The sequence below is a fragment of the Danio rerio genome, chromosome 15 (assembly GCF_049306965.1).
Source record: "Danio rerio strain Tuebingen ecotype United States chromosome 15, GRCz12tu, whole genome shotgun sequence".
Classification (NCBI taxonomy): domain Eukaryota; kingdom Metazoa; phylum Chordata; class Actinopteri; order Cypriniformes; family Danionidae; genus Danio; species Danio rerio.
The window spans coordinates 30,158,581-30,171,961 of record NC_133190.1 but is presented as its reverse complement, the minus strand read 5'-3'; the positions used below and the strand labels follow the sequence as shown (position 1 = coordinate 30,171,961).

At 37.6% G+C, this 13,381-nt stretch overlaps 1 long non-coding RNA gene across 3 annotated transcripts; it reads left to right on the top strand.

Annotated features, from left to right (window-relative positions):
• Positions 1 to 1,306: 1,306 nt before the first annotated feature.
• On the top strand, positions 1,307 to 12,485 carry LOC141377856 (uncharacterized). Of its 3 annotated transcripts, none has more exons than XR_012390886.1 (4): positions 1,545 to 1,671; positions 6,592 to 6,712; positions 7,771 to 8,055; positions 10,694 to 12,475. It is a non-coding gene; the product is annotated as an uncharacterized lncRNA (long non-coding RNA). The 3 variants fall into 3 exon arrangements; XR_012390887.1 differs by having other exon boundaries at positions 1,554 to 1,929; positions 10,694 to 12,485; XR_012390888.1 differs by lacking the exon at positions 10,694 to 12,475 and having other exon boundaries at positions 1,307 to 1,929; positions 7,771 to 10,012.
• The last annotated feature ends 896 nt before the right edge of the window (positions 12,486 to 13,381 follow it).

Below are 13,381 nucleotides of genomic sequence, written 5' to 3'. Positions count from 1 at the left end.
ATGCCTAGGGTGTCCATTATTTCCTAACAATTCAATAGCCTGTCATGAGTTATTGCTTGTTTTCATAATATTTTACGTATAATGACTTACTTAAGATATATTCAACCATCAGTGGGATAGATATTCCTCACATAGATCAAACACTGGGTATAATGAGCCCATTTAGAATGCAGTGTACATTAAATGATCCAGAAGAAGGCCAAAGGGATGACTCTTTCAGCCATAGCAACAGAGGCTGATTTCTAGACCACTGCTTCTTTGCAGTGTCACTGACTCTGACAATTCCCACAAAAAAGTTTTCCATGAAAGATAAATGTAGGATAAAAATGACGAAAGGACAAAAACTACATTCAGATAATCTTAAAGGTGCACTTCCTAGAGTTTTAACTAAGCCAAAAGAAAGTGATTAGTGAGTGAATCCAATTAGCCGATTTCCAGGTCCAACAAGAATACTTTAAACTTAGTTTAGCATAGACCATTGAATAAATTTAGACCATTAACATCCATTCATTCACTTTCTTTTTGGCTTAGTCCCTTTATTAATCAGGGGTCGCCACAGCATAATGAACCGTCAACTTATCCATAAGTTTCACGCAGTGGATGCCCTTCCAGCCATAACCCAACTTTTTGAAACACGCATACACTACAGCCAATTTACCCAATTCACCTATACCACATGTCTTTGGACTGTGTTGGAAACCAGAGCACCCGGAGGAAACTCACGTAAACATCTGAAGAACATGCAAACTCCACACAAAATGCCAACTGACCCAGTCGGGGCTCGAACCAGCAAAGTTTTTGCTGTGAGGTGATCGTGCTACCCTCTGCGCCACTGTGACGCCAGACCATTAGCATCTTACTTAAACTCAAACTGACACTAAAACTCTTTTAATTTTGAGTTTAGATTCTTCTCTATATATCATGTACCAATGCTGATGGAAAACTAGGCTATATCCAAAAAAGTGAAGTGGTCTTTTAATAGACAAATGGTTTAACACTGGAGCTGGAATTGATTGCCAGTTAAGTGCTGGACAGGGTGAAAATCTGATTTTCTATACAGTGCATCTTGAAGTTTAAGAGAATTTAGAATGAAAGCTCTGGTGGCTGGGAGAGCTTAACGTGCTGCAATTGAATAAATGAAATGCAATTACCCAAAATACCAGCAAATAAAGAAACGATCTTTATCAATTTGACAGCACACGTGTTGCAAATTGAACACAACACAAACAACTGAAGAAGTGTGCTGCAAATACATCACAACACTTGCCAATATCCACGTAACACAACGGAAATGTTTCTAGGGGACATAAAAACATGACGGACCCTGCTGAAATATAGATGTGTTAGTAGCTGCGTCCCAAATCGAACACTATTCTTCGCCATTTTGTAGTATAAATAGTGTAAGTAGTGTGTTCACACTGAAAACTCTAAAAACATTAAGTGCACTTTAATTACCCGGATGATGCACTCATTCAGCCGGTTAAATGAAGTGTGGAATGATGGACACTTCACGCACTCAACGACCGCAGGTTTGCTTACGTAGCGGAAGGGGCGGAGCTATCGGACGCACATGTTGGATAACTTTATTTATTTTGGATGGTAAAAGCGAAGTTCTACTATGAGAGTGATTATAGCGCCTCCCGATGGTGAATGTGGCAATACTCACGGCAGGTATTATATGATAATTCGGTTGTTTATTTCACTGATTTGGCAACCGTCAAACGTCATCAGGGAAACGGTTTGAATTTCCTCTTAGTAAAAAAACATTAGTGTGCCATTTGGGACAACACTACATACATATACTATCCTGTTGAGTGTGTAAGTGCATAAGTACATAGTGCATTAGTGCATAGTGTATAGTGTGCCATTTGGGAAGCAGCTAGTATTTCATGACTGTTGCGCAGTGAAGTGATTGGTGGTCTTTAAAAGGTGAGTTGTTTTTTGTTTATTTTAATATCCTGATTACATGACACACATCCATATCTCAGCACGGTCCGTCATGTTTTTGGGTCCCCTTGAAACATTTCAGTTGTGTTACGTGGATATTTGCAAGTGACCAATTTGCAGCACATTTTTTCAGTTGTTTGTGTTGTGACCAATTGCTGAGCATTCCTTCAGTTGTTTGTGTTGTTAGAATTTGCAACACGTGTGCTGTCAAATTAATGAAGATCGTTTCTTTATTTGCTGGTGTTTTTGGTAATTGCATGTGCTTTCTTAAATTGCAGCTCGTTAAGCTCTCTCGGCCACATTAGTAGGCCCAAACTGCAGTGACCAAAACTTTGATCAGCATATTTAATTTGTTTGGAACCGATGGGAACTTGCTTGTCTTTAGACAAAACCAAAAGTGTGTAAAGAAGTCAGTGAAAGGTGTATGCAGAAGTTCCTTGAAACTGAAAACACTGAAGAAATGAAATGGTCAGTCTAGAGTCCTGATTTAAACTTGATAAAGATTCTCTGGAAAATCTTTCCTACTGATCTACTGCTGTAACATTTAGAACTTTTTGTTAAATATTTCTTCATACTTCAATCCCTGATGTTGTTTTTTTATATTGATCACTGTGCTTTCCACAAATTTAGTAGATTTTGTTAAAGTCTAACAAACTTTGTGTAAGAAAATCTGAAAAAAAAAAAATAAATAAATAAATCAAGCGTATATAAATTGTTGTACTACTATACTGGAGAAATAAAACCTGCTCTAAGGCTGCGAAAACAAATATAAAAGATTTTAAATGTTTAGTACATTTAAAATTTCTTCTTAGACAACTACTTGGAATGGTTCCCTAAACATATGAAGAAGAAAAAAACACACTCAGGCAATATAGGACAAAGAAAAGCATCAGCGATAACACAAAACACACAAAGCAAGCACAAATGACACATTACATAGCGAATTAGCCTCTAGTCTGTTAGCATTTCTCTCTAACAAAGCCCACCTGAGACAGAGCTGCCTCACTGTTCAGCAAGCTGTGGCTTCTGTCCCGAGCCCTGTTTCAGTCTGCTCTCCGAGCCAGATTCATTACCACTTGCAGCAGGGGTATTAAGATATGGCTGTATTAACAAAGTTGTCCGGTATCTTAATTGAATCTATCCCTGCTGCACAGCATCTGGATTATGTTTACCTGAAATATATGCAGCTCGGCACTGGAACATGGGCCCACTGATAAAACACTGGGTTATTCGTTCCAATCCTAATCCCAACTATAATTCGTTCCCGGTGGATGTATCAGCTTGGTTTAAGCTGCCGATTCGTTTCAGGATGGAAGTATTTGCAGGTGGGTTAATATATTACAAGATGAGTATGGATGTTGATCATTTTCTTCCCACAAACAGAGCTGAAGCTAAGAGAGGTGTGTCCCAATTCATGTACTCATGTATGATTTTATTCTGTTTTGTTTTAAGTATAAATAATAGAAGTATTGAGTTGACACTGAAAAAATCCAAAAGAAAAAAGTGCATTTTAAAGGGGTCATATGATGTGTATGTAGCTGCTTTTGAATATAGAAGATCTGCAAAGTTACAGGTTGCCTATAAAAATATTTTTCCAGACTTAAAAAGAAGACCTGATAAAAATAAATAAAGAAAAATAAATAGATAAATAAACAAACAAATAAATAAATACATACATAAATAAAAAAAACCTTCCTTAATCAAATTCTCCCTTACATATCTATGTCAGTATTTGGAAATAATTGGTTAATGCTGCAAAAATTCTATGCATTATCATCATGTTAGTGCTGTTTGAGCAATGTCATGGAAAGGGTGCACATTTGGCTTTCCAAAAACTGATGATTTATTCAGAATATTGAGTGCAGTAGAGCCCTACTACTTAAAATGGTGAAAATGGTGAACTTCAGCAAAGTTAGGAAGTATTTTAAAAGCGCAAAATCACAAAAAACCTAAAATATAATCATTGAGTTTATTTTATGTATTAGTTGTAACATCGACATAAACAATATTGAAATAATAAATTGTCTAATTAAATTTACAGCATAATTATTACATATTTATGAAGAAATACTTATATTTCATACATTATTATCAACATAGGCACATTCTGAAAACGTAGCCCTATATATGTTTCTGGAGAGCGCAAATTCTGTAGCCAGAAGTACTTATGGCTGCTTTTCTTCTTTAAAATGAACGCTACGGGGCGTTATGATGCCATTTCTTTTCGTGCTTACCTGCTAATCACTTACCCCTGTATGAATGGCTTTCCCACTGTTACCAGTTTGTCCAGTTAGCTCGCCATGTATGTCAGTGGACTAGAGACACAGAGAAGAGTTGACAACATTGGCAGGGTTCGAGTCTGGTGACAGTTCTAGAAAGCGGGTAAGACAAAAACAGAAGCCAAAAAGTAAAATAAACAAGTAAATAACAGAGTGAGAATGAGGTAAAAATCAGACGAGGGCTTTTCTATTTCTGCATTGCTTTTTATATTTGTCGGTTGGGTTTAGGGAAGTGGGTGGGCGGGTTAATTGGTGCTTACCTCTGAAGGATTTACAGCAGGACAACAGCAGACGCCAATGGCTCTCGCAAGAGAAATTAGATATCACACAACGTAAACACAACGGCCTCTGACAAAAAGAAAAAAAATGAACATCATGGGACATATTTGGGGGTTTCTAGTAATGTATATAGAGGTACTTTTTTAAAATGAGCCTGAGAGGATTATTATAGTCAAGCAATCGATTTGCAATTTTGAGAAACTCCAATGCTATCTCACAGCCACTTTAATTTAGTGGCTGATTCATAAATAATTTGTACAATCTCATTCGTACAATTTAGTACGATTTGCTCATCCCCAAAGGATTGTTGGGTTTAGGGGTGGGGTTGGATGCTATGCCTACTTTTAAAAATTGACTGAAAAAGCCACTAACAAAATGTTAAATAGTGACGTTTCCTTGTAAGATCGAACTGGAATCTTTCTAATTTGCCCCTTTCGTGTACAACATTTCTCATCTACTTACAGTTCTGAAATGACAGTGGTTCTGAATTCCGGTCCTTGGCCACCCCTTGTACTGTAAGTCTTCCTTAACACATCTGATTCAGATCATCAGCTCATTAACAGAGATCCATAATAAACATTTAAATAAGAGAGACACAAAATAAATATATATTAAATTACATTTAATCAGTTTAATTCATTTTTAAATCAGTTTATTGCCAAATACCAGTGGTTTGCATACAGTGCATGCATACTATTCTCATGAAAACTTAAGTCAAACAAAAAAATTATTGGACGTTACATTTAAATTACCTGTCACAGCTTTAAAAATAAAGTGTAGGGGGCGGAGCTTTCAAATTCTGATGATTAATGACACAATAACCATATAAATTTCATACACTTGATGACTGCATAGTGTATAAGAGCACACTGCGTCATCTGGAACACAACTTAAAAGCTGTAAAAAATTCTAGGTTCAGCACAATTCCTTCCTGCCGTCCCAACACAAATCTATTAAGCTAACACAATCATTTTTACAAATTTAAGTAGGTTGAACATAAAACAATTTAAGTTGCCCCAAAAAAGATAATATTATAATAATATTGCAGTTGCCATTTCTGTGTGGAGTTAATGTAATCGTGTGCGATTTCTCAGATTGCTCCCGTTTCCCCCAAAGACATGGGCTGTAGGTGAATTGGGTAAGCTAAATTGGCCATAGGCGATGCAGTGGCGCAATAGGTAGTGCTCACAGCAAGAAGGTCACTGGTTCGAGCCTCAGCTGGGTCAGTTGGCGTTTCTGTGTGGAGTTTGCATGTTTTCCCTGCGTTCGCGTGGGTTTCATCCGGTTTTTACCAGTCTAAAGACATGGTACAGGTGAATTGGGTAGGCTAAATTGTGTTGAGTGTGAATAAGTGTGTGTGGATATTTCCCAGAGATGGGTTGCAGCTGGAAGGGCATCCACTGCGTGAAACATATGCTGGATAAGTTAGTGGTTCATTCTGTCGTGGCGACCCCAGATTAATAAAGGGACTAAGCCAAAAAGAAAATGAATGAATGAATGAAATTGGCCATAGTGTATGTGTGTGATTGTGTAACAGTGTTTCCCAGTGATCCGAAGGAATCCGTTGTGTAAAACGTGCTAAATAAGTTGGTGGTTCATTCCGCAGTGATTAATAAAGGGACTAAGCCGAAAAGAAAATGAAATGAATAAAGAATATAATATATGAATACTATAATATTAAAACTAAAATATTCTGCACTTGGACTCACTGAAGAGAGTAATGCTGCTTAAATCTGGATATAAGCACCTTGCTCAAGGGCAAAACCCCCAGGATCTGCACCCCTCACCCCTTAAAGAGGACCTTTGAGCCAGAGCTGGACTGGGGTGGATGTTCAGGTGCTCTTCAAGAAGGGAAGGGGGTCTGTATGAAAGATGGCTTTGTAGTGTCTGGGTGCACAAGCTCAGGACACTGCAATTTTGTCCTTCACGGGGTGACATTCTCTCGCTCAAGATATCCGAGTACTTATTTCCTTTCGGCTGATGGCTGATGGGTTAGTCGTGTATAAGGGAGGGAACTAAATATGCTTTTTTTTTTTTTTTTTGTGTGTGTGTGTGTGTGTGTGTGTGTGTGTGTGTGTGTGTGTAGGTCTACATGCTGTGCCACCACTCTTGAGAACATTTCAGTCAGCAAGTCCTCATGTGTGTCATAAATCAAGCGTCAGCAGCCAAGGACACACTGCTTGTGACACAAACACACACACATGCAGGTATACACACCAGTTTCTTTACTTTTTACACTGTGATATGATGTTAAATATAAAGCTAGCACATTTAACTATAAGACTTACACTTTTATATTATATATTTTGTAAATATTTTATAGAAATTACATTTAATTATAATATAATAACAATATCAATTATGTAAGTACATTTATTTATTTATTTATTTGTTTGTTTATTTATTTATTCATTCATTCATTTTCTTTTCGGCTTAGTCCCTTTAATTTATTTATTAATTTTAAAATATTTATTTATTCATAACAATGTATTTAAGCTATTTTATAAAATGAATAGCATTTCATAACATCATTAGAATTTTTTTTTTATTCATATATATATATCTTATATTTGCAAACTGAAATGTTGGATTTATTTTGGTTTTGTAAACAAATAATATATTTATGTAAAAATATTTACATTTTAATATAATAATAATAATAATAATAATAATAATAATAATAAATTCATAAATTAAATAAAACAATATGCACTTTCTAAACACATGGACCAATACATGATGTAATTGTTACACTCCATTTTGTCGCTCTGCTTCTACACTGAGTTCTTACAGACACAGAAAGGTCTGCATGTTTGAATAGGTGTGTTTGAGTGTGTATGGACATGTTCACTCAGTGCTCGCCTCCACGCACCGCTCTCTCTCTCCCTTTGCCCCGGTTCTCCCAGAACAGATGCCAGGAGTGTGGCACGCATGTGTGTGCTGGGGGAGTGGGTTAATTGGGGTAGTAGTGGGGGTTAATTTCAATTAAAATTTCAACTAATGGAGGTCAGGCAAGTGTCTGCAAACACCTGATTAAAACAAATGGTCCTGCCAGTCAAAACTTTATCTTGGTCACCCCCCGGCGGAGCGTCCCAGCAAGGTGGATGCAGGAGGAAGAGATGACTAATGTCGATCCGACGGAGGGGGCACTTGTTAGCGTAGCATCTGCTGCTAGCAACTCCGAAAAGAGAGAAAGAGAGCGATAATGTGTGAGTGTGAGATGAGTTTGCAGGGGGGACATGCTCTCATCCCTATCTGATCGTAGGCTTGCTGTGCCGACTGCTGCTGCCATGCTTCTCCATGCTTCTCCATGCGTGCCACAGCAGCTCAAACATCTGGCGGGGCCCTGGAGGTGCGCACCCGGCCCGGCACCCCACCGATGCTAAATATGGCGCGGGGTTAACGGAGAGATCCCTAATCACTTAGCTACTGTCTGGCAGCTCCGCCACCACTGCTTCTTACTCAACTACAGACATCTGTGGCGCCGCCAGCCATTCGCTTCATCTCTTTTACTGCGTCTTCGTTCTGTACACTTGTGAGTTGGGCTGAGGTAAGGTTTCATGTGTTGTGTTCAAAGTTTGAAGTGTTTGGGAAGGGAAATTAGCATGGTTAATGGGTCAAAAAGATGAGATGTCCCATTTTGGTTTCTTTATCAAGATTAATTTAGGTAAGTATTTTTTATACAGTACTTAAAAAACAAAGATATTGCAAGAGTCTAAAAGGTCAAAATATGGTTCAAATAAAATTGTCATAGTCCAGTGGTTCAGACCTTAATATTGTAAAACACAGGCCCGTAGCCAGTCTAGTGTAGGGGTAGTTTGTTTTTCTAAAAAAGTGGACCTTAATGCAGTTATTTGCCTCATTTTCTATTTAAATTATGAGATTGAAATTCTGCATTTATTGACAAATTTAAGCACTAATTTTATTCAAATTCATTTTAATATGGCCCGCTTTAAGAGGCTTCACATTTTTTTCTGTCATTTTTTGTTTCAAGAAAATAAGATTTAGGAAAAAAAGTTGTAAACTGTTTTCAAAATAAAAAATAAAAAAATACAGTAGCGAAAGATGTTTTCTTGTCACAGTTTGATGTTGGACTCATGAAAAATAATAGATTGCATTGGCCAAAACTAATTAGCTGAAGTTGGTCAGCTAATGGTCAGCATGTAATGGTCAACAGATGATTTGGCTTGATTTTTAAAAGCATTTTCAATAGGAGATTTTCAGAATTTATGATGATGTAGCAGTCAAAATAGGACAAATAAGCATGGGACAATTTCTGGACCTTTGTTATTGAGGGGTGGGTCTTTCAAACCACCCGAACCCCCCCTTACTACAGGCCTGAAACACTTAAGTGTTTTTTAAGCTAAAATAAGAAATAAAATGATTTGTTGGCATGTCCAAACAAGTTTTTATCTTAACTGTATGTCTTGAAGAAAAATTAAGGATATCATGGTGAGTATGATGTCCTTGCTTTGAATTTGTGCTTACACAGTAGTAAGTAGTGAACACATACACATAGGCTACATTTACACTGCAGCCAGATGTGGCCTGAATCTGATTTTTTTTGCCCACGTGTGACTCAGGTAATGACAGTGTGAACAGCCCAAACCGCATAGAATCTCGTCTTTTCAGTTCAGATTTGTGCCACTTTCATATGTAATTATAAATCAGACACAGATCTGATGTTTTGCAATGCGACTGCAGTATGAACGATTTTGTTGGATTTTATGTGACTATTACATAATATTTAAGCGACATGCGTCATCATTCTGTGCTGCAAACATCATCTACTCCTCGGCCGCATAGTAAAACGGCATACAGGGCAAATGCTTTACCACAGAAAGTTGGTTGTTCATGTTGAAAATTTTTTTGAAGGCAAAAATGGTGCTTGTTAACCAATCTGGTTAAACCAACTCCGCCTTCACAGTTCAGTCTGTGGCTGCTCATTATTAACCCTTGATGAGTTCACTACACCAGTTGTCATAAATCACACATGATCAGTGTTTTCAATCACCAGTGACTTATTTTAGGTTTCAAATGCCTAAATACACATTAGTAGTAGCAGAACAACCCTTTACAGTTCATGAAATACACCATGGTTGTCTGTAAAAAGGGCAAAATCAGATTTGAGCACCAAACCTTGCAGTGTGAACAAAGCCATACACATATACACAAACACATACACAATCACACACCTGGAGTAGTCAGCTGCCTTTCTTTGCCATTCCAAGGAGCAACTAGGGTGCCTTGCTCTTGTGTCTCACCTCAGTCCTGGTATTGTAGATTAAGGAGAATACTGTATATTCACTCCCTAACTACAATCCTTCTGTCATGACCACTCTCTCGATTTAGTGTGGTAATGAATATGTTTATGGGTTTGAGCTTGGCGGTATAAATCTGATATGCTGCTGCTGCTTATTATGGCAGTGCAAGTACAGAGTACACACTCAGAGTTTCATGGCAAATATTGTACTTGGCAGTACTGAGTTAAATCCTCAGCCTTTGGGTCACAAGAAAAAAATAAGTATTAAAAAATAAAAATATAAAAAATACTGAAAAACAACCAGTGGATTTTTACACTAGTTTAATAAAGGTAATTTTAAAGTCAATTAAAAAAACATGTGGTTAAATATTTATTAAAGATACTGTAAGAGGCGGCAAAATTTTATTTACTTTTTTTTTGAAAGTAGAAGTTAAATAATTGATTACCATTACAGATCAAGTTCTCGATGACCATTTGACAGCTTATTTCGTAAAATCAAGTAGAAGTTTTGTCTTTTAGCATAATGTGTATTGGTATGGTTAAGTGTGTATTGCAAACAGAAATTATTCATAAATTTTGCTGTAAGCAGTTATTTTAGGCCCAGGTATGTCAGTGACAAGACAAGTAAGCATGGCACTAAGCATATTAATATTAATATATAAGAATTCACTTTATTTTTTAGGAATGAACAGTGTTTTCTTTTAAAAAATAATTAAATTAGTTTCACTTCTGAATCTTTTGCTAAACCTCTGTATACAAAAGTTTTATCAAAAGTAAATTAACCTACAGAAAAAAAAAACATGTGCACAGATAATTAGATATGTAATCTGTAAAAGAAAACTTCTGTATACATCTAGACAGCTCTATTGCATTTGCAAGTCTTATTTCTTTTTTTTTGTGTGTGTGTGTGTAAATGTATTTTCAGAGGATCTGCAGTCTGACGTGACTGAGGTGGCAAATGCAATTAGCGAAAACACCACCAAAACAGATCTGCGGCATGATTTCAAGCTGACGCATTAGCTGCGAGTAGCTGCCATGTGTGTGTACATGTGTGCAGGTGTACCTCCGGGTCCCTGCGCTCATGTGTGGCGGCTGAGCTGCGGTCCCAGCAGAGAGTGGCGAGCCGGGCTCCGTGAGAAACCACAGCTTTATTGTGCTTGGCCCCAGGCAACCCTGTTTACCGAGCCTGCCACACGTCAGCTTTACAATGGCGCAGATGTGTGTAGCAGCGGATTTGGAGCTTGTATTTAGCTGCCAGGAGTGACGGTGATGAAGTAGCAGTGATAAACTGATAGATTGGCTGCCACTGAAATTTTGGGAATGGGTCAGATAAACATGGCAGAGGAAAAGCTCTCTGTGTTCCGGTGATAATAAACTTGTCGTTCTGCGGGTGCATTAGATTCCAGACCTGAAGAAATTACAGGTGAAAGAAAGAGGTAGAAGCTGAGGGACGTGAGGAAAAAACAGTAGCCTTTGAAAAAAGCAAGAGCTGAGATAGAGAAAGAGAGAAAATGAAAGAGTGTCTCGGATTGGAATTACAGCAGCCTGCCAACACTAGGTTTTAAGGGTAGCCCCGCAGACTTATGTGATTTCCCATCATTGGCTCACAAATCATTAGCCGTTGTCACTGTATAGTGTAGATATGTTTGAGAAACTCCCTTACCTTCAAAATATATGGCATGAAAGAGGAAACCTGTGTTCCAGAGAAACAGCTAATTCACCATTCCCTAAGCAAAAAAGAAACGCTAAGATCTATTTCTGTTGGATATCAGCCACATTGTATTCTCATTATTTTGTCATGATTGGATATTCATCACCGAATGCGTAGTAAATCGCTAATGCTTTAGACGAGAGCAAGAATCCTCCCTAATCTCTATGTGGCTGCATTTCCGATGGCATGCTCGGTAAGAATAAACAGAAGTGTTTGTTCACACCTTCCTCTCCTCAGAGAGCTCCCTAAACAAAAGTGAGAAGAGAACCACAGATATCGACTTCACCCCTCCGCCCACTTCCCGCCTCTACTCAGCGGCGCCGCAGGCTAAACACCCAAAGATAGTAGAACTAATCCAGGGAGGAAGAGGTCGTGGAGCTGGTTATGCATTTGAGGAGAGAGAAAAAGAGCTGATGTGTTTGAAATCAGCTCTGTATTTGAAAGAAAAGTAGGTGTTGACATTCTTATCTATCCATCAGACTGTTAATCTATGAAATCAGGGCTCTGATAGGGAAGGGAAGTGGCTCTTCCAGATCTTGCCTGGTTTATATTGGATTATTGTGTCGTCATAATATCAAATTCCAAGCTTTCAATTGTACTTTGTTCTGATGCTTTTGGCCAGTATACATTAACTGCACTAGGTACACTTTGCTGATATTGTTTAAACCCATTTTTGGCTTCAGAACTGCCATAATTCTAAGAGGCAGAGATTAAACAACAAACTGTGCACATTTCTTACAGTTGCGAAGCATTGATAATGTGAATCTGAGATGATTTTTGACATGGTGTGTCATCCTGCTAGGAGTACCCATGACAAGATGGTTCACTGTGGTCATAAAGAGATGAACATGGTCAGCAACAATATTAAAGTAGGCTGTAAGCTTTAAACAATGCTCAATTTGTACAAAAAGCACAAAGTGTACCAAAGAAAAAAATCCTTCATACCACTATACCGAAGCCAGCCTAAACCATTAATAAATGCAGGATGGAACCATGTTTTGATGTCTTCTAACCAAATTCTTTCTCTACTGAACTCAATCTTTCATAGTCCAGTATTAGTCTCAATGTTGAGTGTGCAAATTGCTTGCTTATAAAACATTGGCACTGCACCCTTTTACCCCCCCCCTGCTCCTGAAGGTCTATATCCCCTCCAGGAATCTGCAGTTGGTAAGTGAGCACAGCTTTGTGGTACCATCACAGAGAGATTCCTTTCCAAAATCTTTTTCATTCAATCTTCCTCTCTGGTTGAACCCAGCAGGCACACACTGTTATAAGACGTTAATATTAGGTTGGACTTAGGTCATGATGTTGGGTAATTCAATGTTGTGTTGAAAAGTGACCAAAATCCAACGTCATATTGACATCAAATACCGACATTTATTCAACCAAAACCCAGAGTCCGATAGATGTCATAGTGGTAACGTCCACAAAACGTCAAGCTGTAACGTCATTAGACTTAGATATTTAGATATATTAATGTATTAGATATCTAATATATTAGATATTTAATTGTTTTTAGCTTGTGTTGGAAAGTGACCAAAATCCAATGTCTCTCCGATGTTGTGCACTGACGTCAGTCTGATGTTGTATTCTGACATCAACCCGATTGTCATTTACACCCAAAAGTCTACATCCCTACAACATTGGGGTATAACATCAATCTAACACCTGTTGGGAATGATCTTCCCCATCATTAGTTTTGAAATAATAGATTTTTTATTTTTATTTTTTGTTAAGGTGAAGTAAAAATTATTATATTTGGGTAAACTCAGACCAGACAAAAGAAAATAATGTTTTTTTAATAAATTAATTTTTTTTCTTAACCAGTTAAAATCCGCGGACCCAGTACCGAGTTATTCTACTGTACAAAAGTTATTTACACTTAAATACACAGTATTTTGG